Below are 19,732 nucleotides of genomic sequence, written 5' to 3' on the forward strand. Positions count from 1 at the left end.
AAATAATGCAACCGCTTAAGCTACAGCCAATCACATAATTTCCTTGTTTTGCTTCTCCATCTTGTCTATAGGTACCCTGCCCATAGCTCCTGACCGTGGAGTGCCCCTAACCAGTTACTGTTGGGTACTTCCTAGTTCAAATCGACCTCAGTGCAAATAAACGCTTAAAAATTTTAACGTACCCGTTCACCTTTTAACAGCGTTAACTAGTATTACTATCGTTTTCCATCTAGCAGACTTACTTTTGTTTCTAGTATCAGAGCAAGGGTGGGGCAGAATCTACATTCCCGAGCCAATCCTGTTGGCATTCAAGTTGGTGTTAATTCGTGCCAGATTCTAGCGGCACTTTGTCAGTGACAGTCTGCAGGGTTTTAAATGCATTTTTGACATTTTCTCTTTCTTCATAGACTTTTATCGGGGCGTTGGAAGAGGTTGGGTCAAGGGTTACTAGCCAGCCACCTTTTAAACCAGAACACTTGTATCTAATTTTTAAAATAACCTCCTTCCGTGTGATTCAAGCGAGGTGGAGATTGATGCTATAATTCAATCGCCATAAAGAAATAACCATTAATGCTCTTTTCAGTCCTGGCTGGGCACTTTCTTAATAGCCTCAAAAGACTGTGAAATATTTCAGAGAATCTTTTTGTTCTTATCAGGAGTTCATTTGAGAATTTAGGTCCCATTTTTTCCACATGAATTTCAACACTATCTTTCTGAATCCTATCTGATCTACTCTCTAAAACCAATCACAGCATCATCTCTAAAATAGCATCTCTGCTCCAATGAGAGCTCTCTTTTAAAAATAATAAGCCTGACAGACATCACGCATTTTAAATTGAACATAGACTGCAAAGCAGCCCTCCTCCATTAGTCCAACTGACCTTTGAATAACCCAGACTGGAAAAGAATAGGTCATGAATCGAAGAAGACTCTAATCCTGGCTGGGGCTTGGTGATCCTATCAGCCCAGGAGTGGAAACAGCAATCGTGCATGACATGTGAATTGTTCTCACAGAACAGTCAGCCTCCTATGATGGAAAGAGCACTCGAGTAGGAGTCAGAAGGTAAAGGTTGCAGTGCCAAACTAATTTCAAAACATACAGATTATGTTACATCACTTTCAAACTCTTAATTCTCTTATTTATAAAATGAGGATAACGTCCGAGGCCGTGCCTCCTCTCAACACTGTCTTTTCTTGCCTTCAAGGGGCTTGTGGTTAGTGGAGGGTGGTAGAGTGGGTGAGCTTTGGAGCTTTGGGATTTGAATCCAGTTCCACCCACTTACTAAGTGTAGAACTTGGAGCAAATCATTGAGTTCTTTGTGCCTTGGTTTCCTCGTCTTTAAAATGGAGCATGATAATAGTAATTACATCAGAGGGTGTTTTTGAGAATTAGAGGAAATAATGTACATCAGGCTCTTGAGACCATTCCTGGCGCAAGGTAAGCATACATTAAATGGCATATACTCCAAATGTGACTTGTTCTCTTTGGGCAGCCTTTGACTTTTTTACCCGAAGCCCATCGTGAGGCCAGACTTAGTAGTTTTCCCTATCTTCCTGAAGTCTTCCCTTCCCCCCAAAAGTCCAGCTCCAAAGGGTTGACAAACAATGTTGATGTGAATGAAGATTTCACAGAGGTTCAGAGGAAGGGATAGAGTAACAATGGCAATAATAACAACAGCGACAAGTAAATTTTATTGATTCTCAGTATGTTTGAGGCATGGTGTTGAGTACTTTCCATGGATGATCTCATTTCATTCCATACATACAGCAACTTTAAGCCAACGTTCTTTGGATATTTTCATTTCTCTGTATAGCCTCTTCCCTTTACAGAAAGAACTACTTTCTGAGGATTTTCTTTCTTCTGCCCTCTTTTTGTCAAGGCACCGAAATTCTCTCTATTGTCCCAAGCAATTCAGTTTCCCATCCAGTCTCACAACCCACTCAGTAAAACCACGGTGAGATAGCTGGACTGAGCCCTACTTATTCTTTCCTGAATCACAGTGCCCAGGAATGCCTCGGTCCATCCCACAATGCCTGCCAGTAGGGTCCAGGAGCAATGGCCCTCGTCACGCCACGCTGTTGGGAAGAGGGTCTAGATTTCAGTCCTGCTCCCCATTTTATCTCCTGTGCCTGATTGCCGAGCCTGATACATAGAAGGCCGTTGGCAAATATGTATGGAATGAACAAACGTACGCTCAAACGAACATAACAGAGGCTGGAAGGAACTAGTGTCTAACAAAGAGTGTGGTGATGTTCTGTGGGGTACTGACTGAGAGAATGCGGAAAATTTTCATGGAGAGGATAGGATTTGGCCCGGAAAGCTAACTTGGGTTTTAATAGGCAGAGAGAAGAGACAAGAATATTTCAAATAAAGGGAGTTGTGTAATACCACAAATGCAAAAGAGCATGTGGTTTGTTTGGTGTAGAGAAGTCATTCGAATAGTCTGCATCATGGAGGTTCAGTGCCTGAACTTCGGAGGTTCCTGAAGCTTCACGGAGGCCAGAAAGGGCAGAGTCAGAGATGGGGCCAGCAAGCTCACGGAAGCCAGCTCAAAGGAAGAGACTTAAACACCTTATTTAGGAGTTTGATTTGTAGGCAGAGGGGGAAATCGCCCAGTGACTGGCTTGCTCAGGTGTGCCCTTTAAAAAGATGACTCTGTTAAGGATGGATTAGGCTGTGGGCAGAACGAAGATGAGGACAGTGGATAGGGAACAAGGATGGCAGAACACACAGATGAGCGTCCCCTCCCCCAAGTCTTTGAGGGCAACCTCCTCCAGGAAAACTTTTCTGGAGTAGCACTTCCGAACCCAGCAGATTTGGGAGTATTTGTCATATGAAATAGAGTTGTGTCTTCCCTATTCTTTGCAAGTACTTTAAACACAAGGTCACGGAAAGGAAGTTAATTAACACAGAAACTATATCAGAGATATTAAATCTTCTAATCAAGGCTAACAAGTCTACTCTAACTGGGGTAGGGGGGCGGTGAGTATACTCATAAATCCAACCTGTGAGAAAAGAAAGGGGAAGAGAAAAGCGCTTTTCAGATCCTGGGAGCCTCTCCATTGCTTTCTGAAGGGTAACCACTTGTTTCTAGCAGGTGCTTGTATCATCAATTGTTTGACAGTCTCTAATACATTCCTAGAACATGCAGAATTCCAAACAATAAGAAACCTCTGTTACTTCACGGTGCCAACCTCTCCTGATGTGTATAGCCACGGTCATGTGTCTGCTCATAGCCACTACCTTGTTTTCCTCATAGTTACTTTTTATTTGCCATTGCTCTACCCCACATTTAAATCTCTGGTTAATTCTGGTATCATATAATCACCATGGAATCCCCCCCCCCCTTCTCCCACTGCAATTTTAAAGATCATTTCATGGCCATTTGAATGTAGATTACAAAGACATCAAGAATGGAAGGTAGGAGGGGATCGACATTAGGACACAGATCACAATAGCGATTATAGCCATTTGAAATTGATTAGGTATGGTGATGACAAATCAGGAAACAGTCCAAGGTGATCTACATTATCTAGTTTGGCTACTGGAAGGATGGTGATCGTATTTGCTAGAAATAGCACTGGGATTTGAGGTGCTATTATTTAGTATTTAGTCAGAAAACCAGGGTCTACCACAATTCTGTTGGCCAGTTTGAGACACGTTGTTCAGTGGCAAAAGCAGCCCGGGGGAGTCAGGTCCAGGAACAAATCAATGTTGCCGAAACCCATCTTTACATCATGCTCTCTTTGTTGGGAACCTATCATTTCATTCATAACTTTGGGAAGATAATTACACCATGCTAGTAAGAGACAATTTGATGAATAACTGTTTATTTTCAGAGGAGGCATATTTGGTACACTGGCTGCATAATGGGGTCAGGAACACAGCAAGCTGTCAGCGTGTTTTCTATGTCATTTAACCGCCTGGCAGGGTTCTACTTGGGAAATGGAAAATCTCCTTATGATAGATAATATAATACCCTTGGCCTTGCTCAGAAGCCAAACTTTGCAGATAAGGTTTGTAAGTATCTTAATATCATCTGTCAGCCTTGCCTTGTTTCTGCCCCACCCCAGGTCCCGGCACAGCCCAGGTATGAGGCAGGTGGTAACTACTCAACTCTCTATTTCATGGGCCTCAAAAGAAGTAGTTAGTAGGGTTATAAGTGTTGAATACCTGGGCCGACCCCCATGTCATTTTCGGCAGACCAGATCTTGGCCCTAGAATCAACACCCTCATTGCTCAGAGGTTCTGAAGAAACTGAGAACATTACATGCAATAAAAGTAAATAAGGAATGAATTGAAAGTCTGGACCAGAAAATATAGGAACTAGCATAATGCTAACGGCTAACATTTTTTGAGTGCTTACTGCGTATCTGCTACTAGCCTAAACACTTTACACGGGTTATTCAATGAACCCTTGCAAAAAACTTCAGAGGTAAGTAATATCTATTTTGCAAATGAGGACAATGGAACTGGTCAAATAATCATTCAAGCAAGAGGTGGCTGAGTCAGAATTCAAACTCAAGAGAGTCTGAATCCAGAGTGTCAGCGCTTTACCGGGAGGGATATTCCTCCCTACAGGGGATCCTGGGATGTGCTGCCCAGGTCTGGCACGTCCAGAACTGAAACATTCATTTCCCCGGCTGAGTGTCGTGCCTCACCAGAGTTACACCACCCACCCAGTGTCCTGTCAGTGCAGGAGCCTAAAGGCCCAGTGTCTTGCCCCCAAGTTTGAGACAATTGAGAAGGCCATCCAAGATTCAGAGCTCTCCAAGAATCGGCTGATATTTTTCCTTGTGACTGCATCACAGTCAGTCCCCCTTCTGGATCTGCCCAGTTCTGCCCTTTCCTCCTTCACGGGTCTTAACTGCCAAGAGCACGCCTCAGGATACTTGCTGCACATAGATCTCCACCTCAGAGTCTGCTTCCCCAGATAACATCCTCACTGTGCGGGAATCAGGGAAAAACCACGCTCCAGGGCACACAGAAAGTATACGTGACAGTACCACACACACGCACACACACACACACCTGCACACTCACACACACACACACACGGACACACATACACAGACACGGACACGGACCCTAGGGACTCGGAAGTAAGTGAGCCTTTGGGGGTTAAAACACAGATTCCCATACAATTGATCAGAACCAGCCTCAGCTTAAAGGGCTAGGATGACCCCCAGCCCCAGACAAGAATTGAATGTGTACATGAGCCAAAGGACCGGTTAAATGTGGAAGCACAGAGAGAAGTGCTATCCAAAGAGTGCCCCGCCAGGCCAGGGACGTGCCCAGCTACCAGACCGTCCTGTCCTTTCTGGGGAAATGAGAGCCTTGCTTTTTCAGGGCCCGATGCCATTACATTTTCATCTTCGTTCACTCACTATTTCCGGTTCCACACTCACCAACACCCAACTGATAACCCGGCTCCTATGGAGCCGGCTGGTCAGGTCCGCACAGTGAGGGGTTTGTGCTTGTCCGGTATGTTGCACGTTACAAATTAATAAATTGGTGTTCTGATTTCATATCCATTTCTTAGAGATCTTGCTGGCATGGGTGAGCATTCTGAAATGCGATCACCTCTGGAATGATGACAAGCGTAGGCTCCTAACCCTGCAAGGTTGAGGGTCTGATCCCAGGCTGTGGTGAATCCGCAAGACAGTACCTAACAGAGAAGTCCCACAAACCCAGCCATGAAAAGCTTTGTTCTTTTGCGAAGCTGAAATAATAACATTTTCAAAAGTTGTAGTCCTTGTCAAGGGAACAGGGAGGCCTATTGAAAGCTGTGTGCAAACAGAAATGGTTTTGATTTTTCACTTTTCCTTTGACTTCTCTAGACCTACATTGTCTTTCAACCAGAAGACACAGCAGCAGGACAATTTGTGATGACTGCTTTCTGACCACATATCCGGGGAGGCCGGGGTGATGGTGCACCCAGGGGGCAGCGTGGGGTGAGGGATGCTAGAAATAGAGCAGGGCAACTGAGAGGGACATTACCCAAGGCCCTTGGACAGTGCAGTGCATATAGAGAACAAAGGCATTATGGATAGAAGTTTTATGGTCCTAGTGTGTATCAGATCGAGGAGTGAGGAGAAAAACTAGGAGGAATTAAAAAATCAAAGGCCAGGGAAGTTGGGAACGAGATAGTGTGAGGTACGAGGAGTGACTTGAGCAGCTCCGATGGCTAGCTTAGTGTATGATCTCTCACTGCAGTTCCATTTTTATAAACGTATAAAGGCCAGTGCAGTGTGGAATCCTGGATTGGATCCTAGAACAGTAAAAGGATGTTTGTGAAAAAGCCGCTAAAATTTTCATAAAGTCTTTAGTTAACGGTCATTGTACCAATGCTAATTTCTTAGTTTTGACAAATGTATCATGTTTACGGATGGTGTTAACTTTAGGGGGAACTGGGTAAAAGGCACACAGAAATGCTGTGTCTGCAACTTTTCTGTAAATCTAAAATTATTCAAAATAAAAAGTTTATTTAAAAATATAAAGGTCTATTTGTTTTGGATTGGGCCTTAGAACATACTAAAGAATGTCTAATTAGGTGAGATAATGGCACTGTGGGTCACGTTTTAAAAGTTCCTAATCAGGGCACCTGGGTGGCTTAGTTGGTTAATCATCCAGCTTTGGCTCAGGTCATGATCTCACCGTTCATGAGTTTGAGTCCCTCATCAGGCTCTGTGCTGACAGCTCAGAGCCTGGAGCCTGCTTCGGATTCTGTGTCTCCCTCTCTCTCTGCTCTTCCCCTGCTTGCACTCTGTCTCTCAAAAAATAAATACAAACATTTTTTAAAAATTTATTTAAAGTTCCTTATCTGTTAGAGATACTTATGAAAATATTTATGTGTAGAAAAAATCAATTACAAAATATACAGACCTATTTGGCCTTTAGCTCAGGAAGGTTTTCTTCAATTTCTCTTTGATTATTGTTTCTAACCAAATTGCTTTTTAATAAGAAATATCTATAATTCTTGGGCACCGGGGTGGCTCAGTCAGTTAAGCGTCTGACTTCAGCTCAGGTCATGATGTCGCAGTCTGTGAGTTCGAGCCCTGCATCTGGCTCTGTGCTGACAACTCAGAGCCTGGAGCCTGCTTTAGATTCTGTGTCTCCCACTGTCTCTGACCTACCCCCGCTCACATTCTATCTCTCTCTCTCTCTCAAAAATAAACATTTAAAAATAAAGGAAAAGTTAAAAAAAGAAATATCTATAATTTTTATTGGATCTTTTTTTTTTTCTATTTTTGTTCTTAATCTCTGTTCTTTTTCTCTAAATTCTGGAAGAACTTCTGCTATTCACTCTCTACATCACTGATCTGATTTTCTGCAATGTTGCTTCTGCTTGTATGTCCTCCTCTGATGTGGATATTCTGAGACTGCATTTTTAGTTTCTTTTTAATGCATTCATGTCTCAGTCCTGGCTTTTTACATGGGCCCCAGCTATATTTTAATCACAAACTATCTTCCACTGTTACCATATGCTATTGCTTCACAGAAGCCAATGCTACTTATGTTCTAGCAGACATCCATCTACTATGACTTTGCAAGACATAAATGGGTACACTTCCCCACTGCCCTTAACAACTGGTCCTTTGCTCTCCAATCTTATGGAGCACAATGAAAACACACCCATAGTAAGAAGACGTACAGAATTGACACTGTCTTTGGAGCTGTCTGTGATAGGTTGTAAAAACTGCATTACTGAGAGTTTGGAATTCTTGATCAAAATCCCAAAAACTTGTATCTTCTGAGTAATGTATAAATCACCAATAAAGGACACCCCCTTCCCCCCAACTACCTAGCTAAATGTTGATGTTATGATGTTGCAACAAGGCCCATCGATGGGACCTTATTATGAGAAGGTCCTTTACAGAAAATGAGAGTGCGATTACACACCACCAAGTATTGAGTGAAAAAACTTCACTATGCTCATGACACTTCTATTTAAAAAATTACATTACTCCATGTCTAATGAAGAGGTTATTGTTTAGTGTTTGAGATATTATTCTTCCATAGCAATCTAACTGGACAAGGTCTACCTTTGTGAGTAGGAAACAGGATTGTCATCTGAGAAGTAAGTCCCTTTTGTGTGTGTGTGTCGACCACCAGAGGCCGGCCCATGACCTGGGCAGAGAGCAAGGCCATGCCCCCAGACCAGAGGCTCTACTACAGAGCGCTGCAAGGGAGGAGGTCATTTTCGCTGAAGGGTCAAGGACGTCCAGGAGACAGGTTTGGGTAAGGTGGAGACAGGCTGGGGTATGCAAAGGATGGGAGACATGCAGGGTGTGTGAAATGAAGCAAACTTTGGAACCAGAAGGTAGAATAAAAGAAACAAATGTAGAACATCATTTTGACAGTCTAACGTTATGCTGCTTGCACTTTCTATCGTCTTTCCTTCTTTTGTTCTCATTATTTAGTAAAGTTTCTTTAGGAAGTTAACAGCGACTTTGTGCAAGAGCAGTCTTCAAAGACGGTGAGTGGCATCCCCAGGAGGCTAGACAGTGGGCACAGCTGGAGTACAGGGGGAGCCCATCTAAAGGAGAGAGAATTTAGGAGTTACAGAGACCCTCACTGCCCTACCCTGGAGGAATCTGTGCTTTGCTTTAACGTGGGACCAGTCCTGAATTGTTGTTGTTGTTGTTTTTTTAAGACTTTTTATTTTGAGTAATCTCTACACCCAATGTGGGGCTTGAACTCATGGCACTGAGATCAAGAGTTGCACACTCCACCAACTGAGCCTGCCAGGCACCCCTGAATTGGTTCTTATGTAGAGCTGTTATTCCCTGCCATATCTCAGGCTTGCTCTCAACTACTGTTTCTGCCCTTTCCAGAACCCCAGAGGAACCCATGTGCCTGCCAAGAAGTGGTCTTCTTGCTTGCTGAGCCACCAATAGTCGAAATCACTAAGATCACCTGAAACTCATGGACCTTCCTGTCCTTTGCTGGATAAAGGATTTGCTTAATTAAGGAAAGAGTTCAATACGTTCTAGAACCTGCTTTGCGTTTTTAAAGCACTTAACCTACCACATACACTCTGTTTTTGCAAACTTGAGTCTTAATCTTTTATTTTTAAAATTTTTTTAATGTTTATTTATTTTTGAGAAAGAGCACGAGCAGGGAGGAGCTGGGGGCGGGGGGTGGGAGGTGGGGAGGACACAGAATCTGAAACAGGATCCAGGCTCTGAGCTCTCACCACAGAGCCCAACAAGGAGCTTGAACTCACAAACCATGAGATCATGACCAGAGCTGAAGTCAGATGTTTAACCGACTGAGCCACCCAGGTACCCCTTATTTTTACAAATAGATTTGACAGGAAGCTACATTCTCAGAATAAGGATTTCAGCCATAGACTGGGAACTTTTCTTCACTCAGCCACAACTTCTAAATTATTCTCCAACAAAGCTGAATGACAGCAATTCAGGCTCAGGATTTGGTGCCCACCCCTGTCCTCACAGTAAAATCCCGGAAGGAACTGCTAATATTTATAGAACCCTTGCTCTTTGCCAGACACCATTTTAAGTGTTTGGGGTGCAACAATAAAGAGGGTGTTTTAATGAAGAGAAAGACAAGAAGTAAACTTTGGAGTTAAATAAAACTTGCCCAAATCCCCACTCTGTCACTTGCACGACATACGTAATTTTGGTCAAATTTCTTAACCATTCTATGTCTGTTTCCCTATCTGTAAAAGGGAACTAATAGTAATACATACTCTCCAGGGTGTTTTGTGAAGTTTAAGAGACATAACGGATGGAAGAAATGCCTGGCACATAACCAGGGTCCTTCTCCTTTATTCCTTCCTGATGGAAGCGTAAGTGTAGCAGAATGTGTATCATTTGACCCATAACACTACAAAATGCAACGGTTAGTTTTCTACCTTCCAATAAACAGTCTCATTAATTTTCTGGCAAAGAGAGGAGAGTAGGGCTGGCAGCTTACCAGGGCTAATGGAGTCTTTTTGTAGGACTCCGTGGCTTATTGTTGATGAATGAAACTCTTACCCACCATTATTTTGCAGGGCAGCACGATTATGAGATTTCAACACCCAAGCGTGTGAGGGGAAGTGTTGATCCCAGAGCAGTGGTCCTCAAACCAGGCTGCATATGATAATCCTCTGGGGAGTTTTGAAATTATCAGAACCCAGGCTGCACCCCAGGCATTCTGATGGAGCTAGGTTGGAGTGAGGCCCAGGCATCTGTATTTTTTACAATGGTGCTGGTGTTGGGATATGAGCCCTCTCAGGTCAAATGTCTGATTCTACAAACACTGCCTCCAGATGTGGATGTGGACTGCTGTCGGAATTGTTGCTACTGCTTCTGCCATCATTAACTATATTATGTTGCTGCTCCATCCCCCCTGCCTCCACACGAACAGAGACATGTCACGTTCTACCACTGAACTTTCTCCAGACCTCCCTGCTGCACCTGGCTGGTACACGGGTGGGAGGGAAAGGAGATATTCCTCCTTCCACTCATTCAAAGACCCACCTCATGAACATTTTCAAGACGATTGGTTATTGGGATATGTACCATCTCCAGAGAAAACTCCCACCCCACCCATCAGATTGCGGTCTGTTTCTATGATCCCCACCAAATACTCAGAGGAAAGCCCCCAGTTCTGTGTCACTTCGATTCCATACTCTGAAATGAGAGTCATACATAGTTTACTCTGTATCCACTGGTATCTAAGGATCTACAGCCTCCAGTCCACGTTCACTGAGGAGCTCATAGTTAGGTATCCAGTGTGAGTAAGGGAATAATTCTGGTCTACCTGGGGTCATCCTTTGTGGGTTCCCTGCTCTTGTGTCTGCTGGGAGGTTACAGTCTCCCTTTAAGTTGCAGGCTGTGTTCATGCACTTGCTTAAAACTAAGTCTTTAGTACTGCTTTTGTACAGCAGGTTTATCTTTCCTTAGGGTATAGCCATTTTATAATTTCATGCATCGCATGGTCTATCTTAGAAAACGATTTTTAAAAGTTTTCGCTATAAGATAACATAAGTTCTATAAAATATTCAAACATGGCAAAGTAAATATAGCGCTTCTCCTCCCCTTACAAATACCACTCCCTAGTATTAACTAACTCTAATTTGGTGTATGCTTCTCTAGATATTTCCTAAGGACTATGTTTTAATACTCATAATTAAAGAGTACATACACTTTATGGCATAAAATATTCCATAATAATTATCCAGTCTCCCTGACCACTGTTTTTAACATTTGCATAATATTCTAATAAATGGAAGTGCTATAATTAGCCATTACCAAGTGTCAGTGGAGTGGTCATTTATAATTTTTCATGATTATAAATAATGCTGTGATAAACATCTTCTTGCATATTTTCTTCATTTAAGATAATTTACTTTCGTTTAATTCCCATAAATGAAATTACTTAGGGAAAGAGTATGAGCAAGTTATAGAGGCAATTTACAATTTAATGATAGGAAAATAAGAAAGACATATAGCCAACCAATGTATTTGGTTAAATAAATGATAGTTTATCTGTGTAATTGGATACTATGAAGCCATTAAAAAATATGTTGTAGAAGAACACTTAATATAATGGAAAGATTTCTACTATATATTAAGTAACTTACAAAACACATTACAGAAATTTCTATGTAATTTGTATAAAAACATGTTTATAATCAAAATATAACTGAATAGAATTTATGTGGAAATACAAAGGCCCAAGAATAGTCAAGACAGTCTTTAGAGGAGAACAAAATTGGAAGGATTACTTTACCAAAAATCTGAACAGGGCAAGATAGGAAATACTTTAGGCTTTGCAAGTCATGTGGTCTGTCACAACAACTTAACTTTGAAAGCAGAGAGATGATATGCAAATAAAGAGGCGGGGCTATGCCAAGACACCTTCATTTGTAAAAGCAGGCCTCTGGAATTCAGAAAGGGGGCCGTGTGTGGGGGGGGGGGCAGGGGGGGAGAGAGAGAGAGAGAGAGAGAGAGAGTGAGTGCACAAGCTGTGGCAAAAGGGGTGCTGAAACAGAATGGAAAAAGATGTTTTTTTAAAAATGAAGCATACAACCCAAATTGACTCCAATATTTTTAAAAAATGAGACTTCATTCCTACCTCACATCCTACATAAAAATAAATTCCTGGTCAATTGTAGCCATAAATGTGCAAAATCAAATGATAGAGCTTCTAGAAAGTAATATAGGCAATATATATATTCATGACTTTATGATAGAGAAAGATTTCTTAGGTAAGACACAAAATGTACTGACTCTGAAGGAAAAGATTGATACATTAGGCTATACTAAAATTTTGAACTTTTTCTTTATCAAATGATATTGCAAGTTATGGTCTGGGAGAAGATAGCAGCAACACGTACGTGGAAGGGCGCACATATCCAAAAATATTAAAAAATGGCTACAAACCAGGTTTTTAGAAAAGAAACAGAAAATCCAGCAGTAAACCAGGCAAGAGACTCAGACACTTAACAAAAAGAGAATATCCAAATAGTCAATAGATATCAGAAAGAGGTTAAACTTCATTAGTTATCAGGGAAAGGCAAATCTGAAACATATGATGTCATTGTTAGAATATCAAGAGCTAGACAATGTGGGGCAAGTACTGAAATGATACCCAAGCACTGGGTGCAGTCCCTTTATGGAAATCTACTAACGCTCAGCACACCTGTGCCCCAGTCATTCCGTTCCTAGGTTTATAGCCCAAAGAAATGTGTACGCGTGCACATCAAAAGATACGTACACAAATGCTCACGGGGACACTCCTCAAAACAGCCTCCAACCAGAACCAGCTCAAATGTCTCCAAATAGTAGAATGGATAAGTAAACTGTAGTATATTCATATGATGCAGTCTGTACAACAATACCGTTCCAATGAATGAATTCTCCTTCACATGATTTGCAAGAACCCACATTCATAATTTGCATGACAGAAGTCAGATACTAAAGACTGCCAACCGGCAAAACCAACTCTTGGCAATACTGACAGGGGAACCAGTGGCTGGGGACAAGCAACAGAGAGAGTTTGAGTTCCTCATACCGTTGTGCTTATTCCTCTGCGGGGCGGGTACATGAATTACTCACTTCATGCTAAGGTGTTAAGATTTGTGTTTATAACAGATATGCTGTTCTGTGTCGACACCCATGTATGTATATTTCATTTTTCCAGAAGTTTATAAAATGTATCTGAATAGAAACAGAATTGAGGCAATGGATACTATATAAAATTGATACTATATAAATCAAGGGATAAAGGTAAAAACGTATTTTGTCTAGAGCAGTACTGGTAAATAAAAGTTTCTGTTTGATGGAAATGTTCTAAATCTGCTCTATCCAATGTAGTAGCTTCTAGGCATATGTGGCTATTGAGCGCTTGAAGGTAGCCAGTGAGACTGAAAAACTGAATTTTCACTGGTACTTCATTGTTATTAATTTTAATTTAAAGAGCTACGTGTGACTAGTGGCCAGCATACTGAATAGCACAGATTATGAGCTTTGAGGGCAGCCACCACGGGAAGTTGAATCTACTAAAATATGTTCCCTCGGGAAAGGGGACAGTATGAGGAGGTTTGATGAAGTTTTGGGGTGATGGTGGTGTGGTCCAGAGCTGATGGCCAAGAAAGAATTCTTGAAGTCATCTTTGGTGCAAAAAGGTGATTTCATTAAAGCACGGGGACAGGACCCACAGGCCGGAAGAGCTGCTCTGGGATCGCGATGGGTAACTCATTGATATACCCTCACATTCGGAGGGGGTCGGGGATAGAGTACGTCTCTAAGGAATTTTGGAAGCAAGGTTTCTAGGACCTTGAGGGGCTAGATTTTGTTAGGGAAACAGGATTTATTACTGTTTAATAACACTTCAATCATGAGATCCTTCAGATGTATATTGGGGGGTGATAAGCTTGGAGTATGACTGCCAGCATATATCTTGGGGCAGTTGAGATAAAGGAAGCAGACTTACAGGATCCTTGAGGTTGGGACAATGTTAAGCCAAGGTTCTCTTTTGCCCCCAGCAAAGTGTGGTCCTTGAGGCAGCTGAGCTCCTAGAGGGAGGTTACTCTGCCAGTTTCAAGGACTTGTCAATGGGCTGCAGACAGTAAGGGAATTCAATTTTTCACTTGCCTTAGTTTCCCACATCACCTTGGCAAGCACTTAAACCCTTTCCTTTGTTCCCGGGTAGCTGGGAGTGTCCAAGGAATATCACACAGATCCCACCTGTGTGGGGCGGGGGGATGCTACCTTCTGCTTTGCCCCTCAGCCTGCCTCATGCTCCCTCATCAGGTTGAGATGGAGCCTGGTTGCTTTTTATCCTAAACTTTTCTGTACCATTTAATACATTTAATGCACTTTCTGTGCATATGACTTAGATATTAAAACTTAATTTTAAAAAAGAAAGAAAGTTTGAAGCACATACTCAAAACTGTTCACAGTGGTTGATCTTTGGGTGTTGGGATTTATGGTGATTTTTCTTTTCTTCCTTTTTTTAAAAAAAAATAACTATTTTTGAAAATGTTTGCCATAAGCACACTTGGAAAAAGAACAAATTAATAAATCAACAGCTAAAATTAAATATTGATGACAAATCAGAAAATTCTTGAGGGGCCTGTCTTTACTTGCACTATTAAGGCAATAATGTGTTTAATGAGAATTTATGGCAGGTCATATTTTTCTTTTCAACATTTAATATCTAAACATGCTGGCTAAGCAGGGATTTCACATAAAGCATGCCATATTTCTGCTGCCCTCCACTTTCTCATAAGGCACACAGATGGTTGAATTTGGGCTGCATCAACAAGGTACAATTTAGTGTGACCCACCTTCAGGATAGTTTAAGCAGGTATCTTTGAAAGAGTGGCTTTGCCTTCCTGCTGAGCTGTCTTACAGCTCAGTGTCAAGGTCTTCCAAGGGCTAGATTTGGGGTGAACTTTCTAATACACTTGTGGTGAAGACGGTTATAGGTTCTGAGCTGTGCATCCAACCACCGCTGCTTCTGATGTGTATCCACTCAGGTAGCCAAGAAGTCTCGGTTCACCTTTACCACCCTGCCTTCCCCTCTAAGACCTTGCACTCCAGACTCCCGAAACCTCTCCCTATTCCCCACTCGTTCCCCTTTTGTGCACCTTTGCATTTGCACATAATATTCCTTGGCTAGCATGCCTTTCTTCCTTTTTTTTCTTCCTGGTGAATTCCAATCTGTCCATTAAGATCCATATCAAATGTCGTCTCGTAGAACCCTTTTCTGTTAGACATGTTAATCACGGTGCTGGAAGTCCATAACCCTAAGTGCAACTTTTCAACCTCCAGCATCTGCTCAAAGCACCTGTCCTTTGGTCATAGCTATTGGAGGGTGGGGGGAACATGTGACATAGGAACGAACACCCCACCAAGGGCAACTCATTCATAGGCTAGCCTATAATCTTGCAAAATTTTAATTAGAAAATAGGTGAATTTTATGGCATGTAAGGTATACCTCAGTAAAAACTGTTTTAAGAAATTAAACCAGGAGGGAGGGGCCAAGATGGCAGAAAAGCATGGAAGTTTTTTTGCATCTCACATCCATGAAATACAGCCAGATCAACACTAAACCATCCTGCACACCTAGAAAACTGATCTAACGATTAACACAACAATCTGCACAACCTGAACCACAGAATTCAGCTGGTACGCAGTACGGAGAGGGGAACTGGGGGTGAGAGAAGCCGCAGAGGCAGGGAGCTATTTCTGCATGCGGAGAGAGGACAGAGACAGGGGAGAGTACGGGAAAAGCATCCCCCCGCCAAAGCGGCTGGATAGAAAGCGGAAAAGTGGAAACAGCTACAGGGGCTGAAATAAAAAGGGAGAAAGGACAAAGGAGAGGGTTTAAATTCCATTAAGACTCTATAAACAGGGGGAGCGCACAGTCTGCAATTCCACAGCTCAATACCTGGTGGTGCTGTGGTGGGAAGGGCAAATCCCCAGGAGCAGTGTGAAGTCCGGGGGTCTTCAGGTCACATGGGGAGAGGCAGTTCCCCTGCTATGAGGACATCTGGTGGAGGCTGTGGGGGGCCCCCCCCAAAGACAAAGACCCCAGTGGACCTGGGAGAGCAACCACATTCACTGGTGCTGGAACAAGGTCGTTGGGGGTGAAGCCTGGTGCCAGATGTGTGTTGTGATTTTCTGTAATCCCTGAAATGCTGCTGCTACAGGATCGTGTGAACTTCTTCTGAGGCGGGCTGGCACCCAGCCGCAGTCTCTGGGCACCTGTAGCAGCATAGTCCGTGAACATTCCTGGGTGTGGCCGGCACCCAGCCAGTGCTCGGTGAGACCCTCCTGCAGAGGGGCAGAATGGATCAAAGCCACAGTCCCTCTGCGGAGGGGTCAGGAAACACAGCCCCATCTGTGACAAAACTCAGGAGGGAGGTACCGCCTGGCAACCTGACGGCTTGGTCATAGACGGTGTAAAAGCAGGGAGTGGACAGAGGAGACAAAGGACAGTTGCGCGATGGCTGATTGGGGAGAACAGAATTCTGATACTAGAGACTGGGTAGCTGGGTGACGCCATTTTCACCCCTCCCCACGCATGCACATACACACCTACAAGCACCAGGACAATCCACCCCAGTAAGCTAAGCAGCGCCACCTAGTGGAGAACAGAGCTGTTACACTAAGCCCTGCCCAACTGGGCCAACCTCACTCTTCAGAAACACCGCAAGTCTGTCCGCCAGCTTAGTTTACAGACTAAAGTGCTTCATAGTTTCACTTCTAGGGGAAAATGATGTAATTTCAATCATATTTCAGTCTGTTCTCTGGGCCATCTAATCAAGTTTTTTTTTTTTTTTTTTTTGCTTTTTTGTTTATTTTCTTTTTCTTGAATACAGAAACAGAAAAAATTGATTTTTATTTTCAATTTTTATTAAAAATATTTTTCTTTAATTTATTTTTCTACTATATTTTTACTCTTTTGTAAATTTTTCAAATTCTATTTTACTTACATCATTTCATTTTATTGTATTCCATTATGTTCATTTTTTCAAATTTTCAAATGTTTTCCTTTTTTTCTTTTTTTTATTGCTTTTTATTTTTTTCTCCCCCCCCCCCACTTTTTCCTCTAATCTAACAAACTCCTTTCAACAACCAGACCAAATCACACCTGGGATCTAACATAATTTATTTGATGTGTGTGTGTGTGTGTGTGTGTGTGAGTGTGTTGTTTTTAATTTTTTTATTTTAATTTTTTTACCTTATTAATTCCTTTTCTTCCTTCAAAATGATGAAATGAAGGAATTCACCCCAAAAGAAAGAGCAGGAAGAAACAATAGCCAGAGACTTAATCAACACAGATACAAGCAAGATGTCTGAACCAGAATTTAGAATCATGATAATAAGAAAACTAGCTGGGATCAAAAACAGGTTAGAATCCCTTTCTGCAGAGATAAAAGAAGTAAAAGCTAGTCAGGATGAAATAAAAAATGCTATAACTAAACTGCAATCTCTAATGTATGCCATGGCGGCAAGAATTGATGAGGCACAGCAGTGAATCACCAATATAGAGGACAAACTTATGGAGAATAATGAAGCAGAAAAGATGGAGACTAAGGCAAAAGAGCACGATTTAAGAATTAGAGAAATCAGTGACTTATTAAAAAGGAACAACATAGGAATCATAGGGGTTCCAGAAGATAAAGAGAGAGAGAAAGGGGTAGAAGGGTTATGTGAGCAAATCATAGTGGAAAACTTTCCTAACCGGGGGAAAGAGACAGACATCAAAATCCAGGAAGCACAGAGGACTCTCATTAGATTGAAAAAAAAAAATGACCATCAACAAGGCATATCATAGTCAAATTCACAAAATAGACAAGGAAAGAATCATGAAAGTGACAAGGGAAAAATAGTCCTTAACCTACAAGAGAAGACAGATCAAGTTTGCAGCAGACCTATCCACAGAAACTTGGCAGGCCAGAAAGGAGTGGCAGGATATATTCAATGTGCTGAATCAGAAAAATATGCAGCCAAGAATTCTTAATCCAGCAAGGCTGTCATTTAAAATAGAAGGAGAGATTAAAAGCTTCCCAGACAAACAAAAATTAAAAGATTTTGTTATCACTTAGCCAGTCCTGCAAGACATTTTAAAGGGGACTCTCTGAGGGGAGAAAAGATGAAAAAAAATAAATAAAAAGACCAAAGCAACAAAGACTAGAAAGGACTGGAGAACACCACCAGAAACTCCAACTATACAATAAACATAATGGCAATAAACTCATATCTTTCAGTACTCACTCTAAATGTCAATGGACTCAATGCTCCAATCAAAAGACACAGGGTAACAGAATAGATAAGAAAACAAGATCCATCTATATGGATGGTTTACAAGAGACCTACTTTAGACCTAAAGACACCTACAGATTGAACATAAGGGGATGGAGAACCATCATGCTAATGGTCGACAAAAGAAAGTCAGAGTAGCCATACTTATATCAGACAAACTAGACTTTAAAATAAAGACTGTAACAAGAGATGAAGAAAGGCATTATACATAATTAAGGGGTCTATCCACCAAGAAGACCTAACAATTGTAAACATTTATGCTCCAAATGTGATAGCACCCAAATATATCAATCAATTAATCACAAACATAAAGAAACTCATTGATAATAATACCATAATACTAAGGGACTTCAACAGCCCACTTACAAAAATGGACAGGTCATCTAAACAGAAAATCAACAAGGAAACAATGGCTTTGAATGACTCACTGGACCAGATGGACTTAACAGATATATTCAGAACATTTCATCCTAAAGCATCAGAATATACATTCTTCTCCAGTGCACATGGAACATTCCCCAGAATAGATCACATACTGGGACACTAATCATCCCTCAAAAAGTACAAAAAGATAGAGATCATACTGTGCATATTTTGCACAACACTATGAAACTTGAAATTAACCACAAGAAAAAATGTGGAAAGATAACAAATACTTGAAGACAAAAGAACATATTACTAAAGAATAAATGGGCTAACCAAGAAGTGAAAGAGGAAATTAAAAAGTACATGGAAGCCAATGAAAATGATAACACCACAGTCCAAAACCTCTGGGACGCAGCAAAGGTGGTCATAAGAGGGAAGTATATAGCAATTCAGGCCTTCCTAAGAAAGGAAGAAAGGTCTCAGATACACACCTTACACCTTAAAGAGCTGGAGAAACAATAGCAAATAAAACCCCAAAACAGCAGAAGACAGGAGATAATAAAGATTAGAGCAGAAATCAATGCTATCGAAACCAAAAAACAGTAGAATGAATCAATGAAACCAGAAGCTGTTTCTTTGAAAGAGTTAACAAAATTGATAAACCACTAGTCAGTTTGATCAAAAATAAAAAGGATGCAAATAAATAAAATCAAGAATGAAAGAGTCGAAACATCACAGCCAACACAGCCGAAATAAAAAAACAATAATAAGAGGATATCATGAGCAATTATACACCAATAAAATGGGAAATCTGGAAGAAATGGACATGTTCCTAGAAACATATACACTACCAAAACTGAAACAGGAAGAAATAGAAAATTTGAACAGACCCATAACCAGTAAGGAAATCAAATTCAATAAAAAATCTCCCCAAAAAACAAGAGTCCAGGGCCAGATGACTTTCCAGGGGAATTCTACCAAACATTTAAGGAAGAGTTCACACCTATTCTCTTGAAGGTGTTCCAAAAAATAGAAATGGAAGGAAAACTTCCACATTCTTTCTAAGATGCCA

Source organism: Panthera onca, chromosome D1, assembly GCF_046562875.1.
Source record: "Panthera onca isolate mPanOnc1 chromosome D1, mPanOnc1 haplotype 2, whole genome shotgun sequence".
NCBI lineage: Eukaryota > Metazoa > Chordata > Mammalia > Carnivora > Felidae > Panthera > Panthera onca.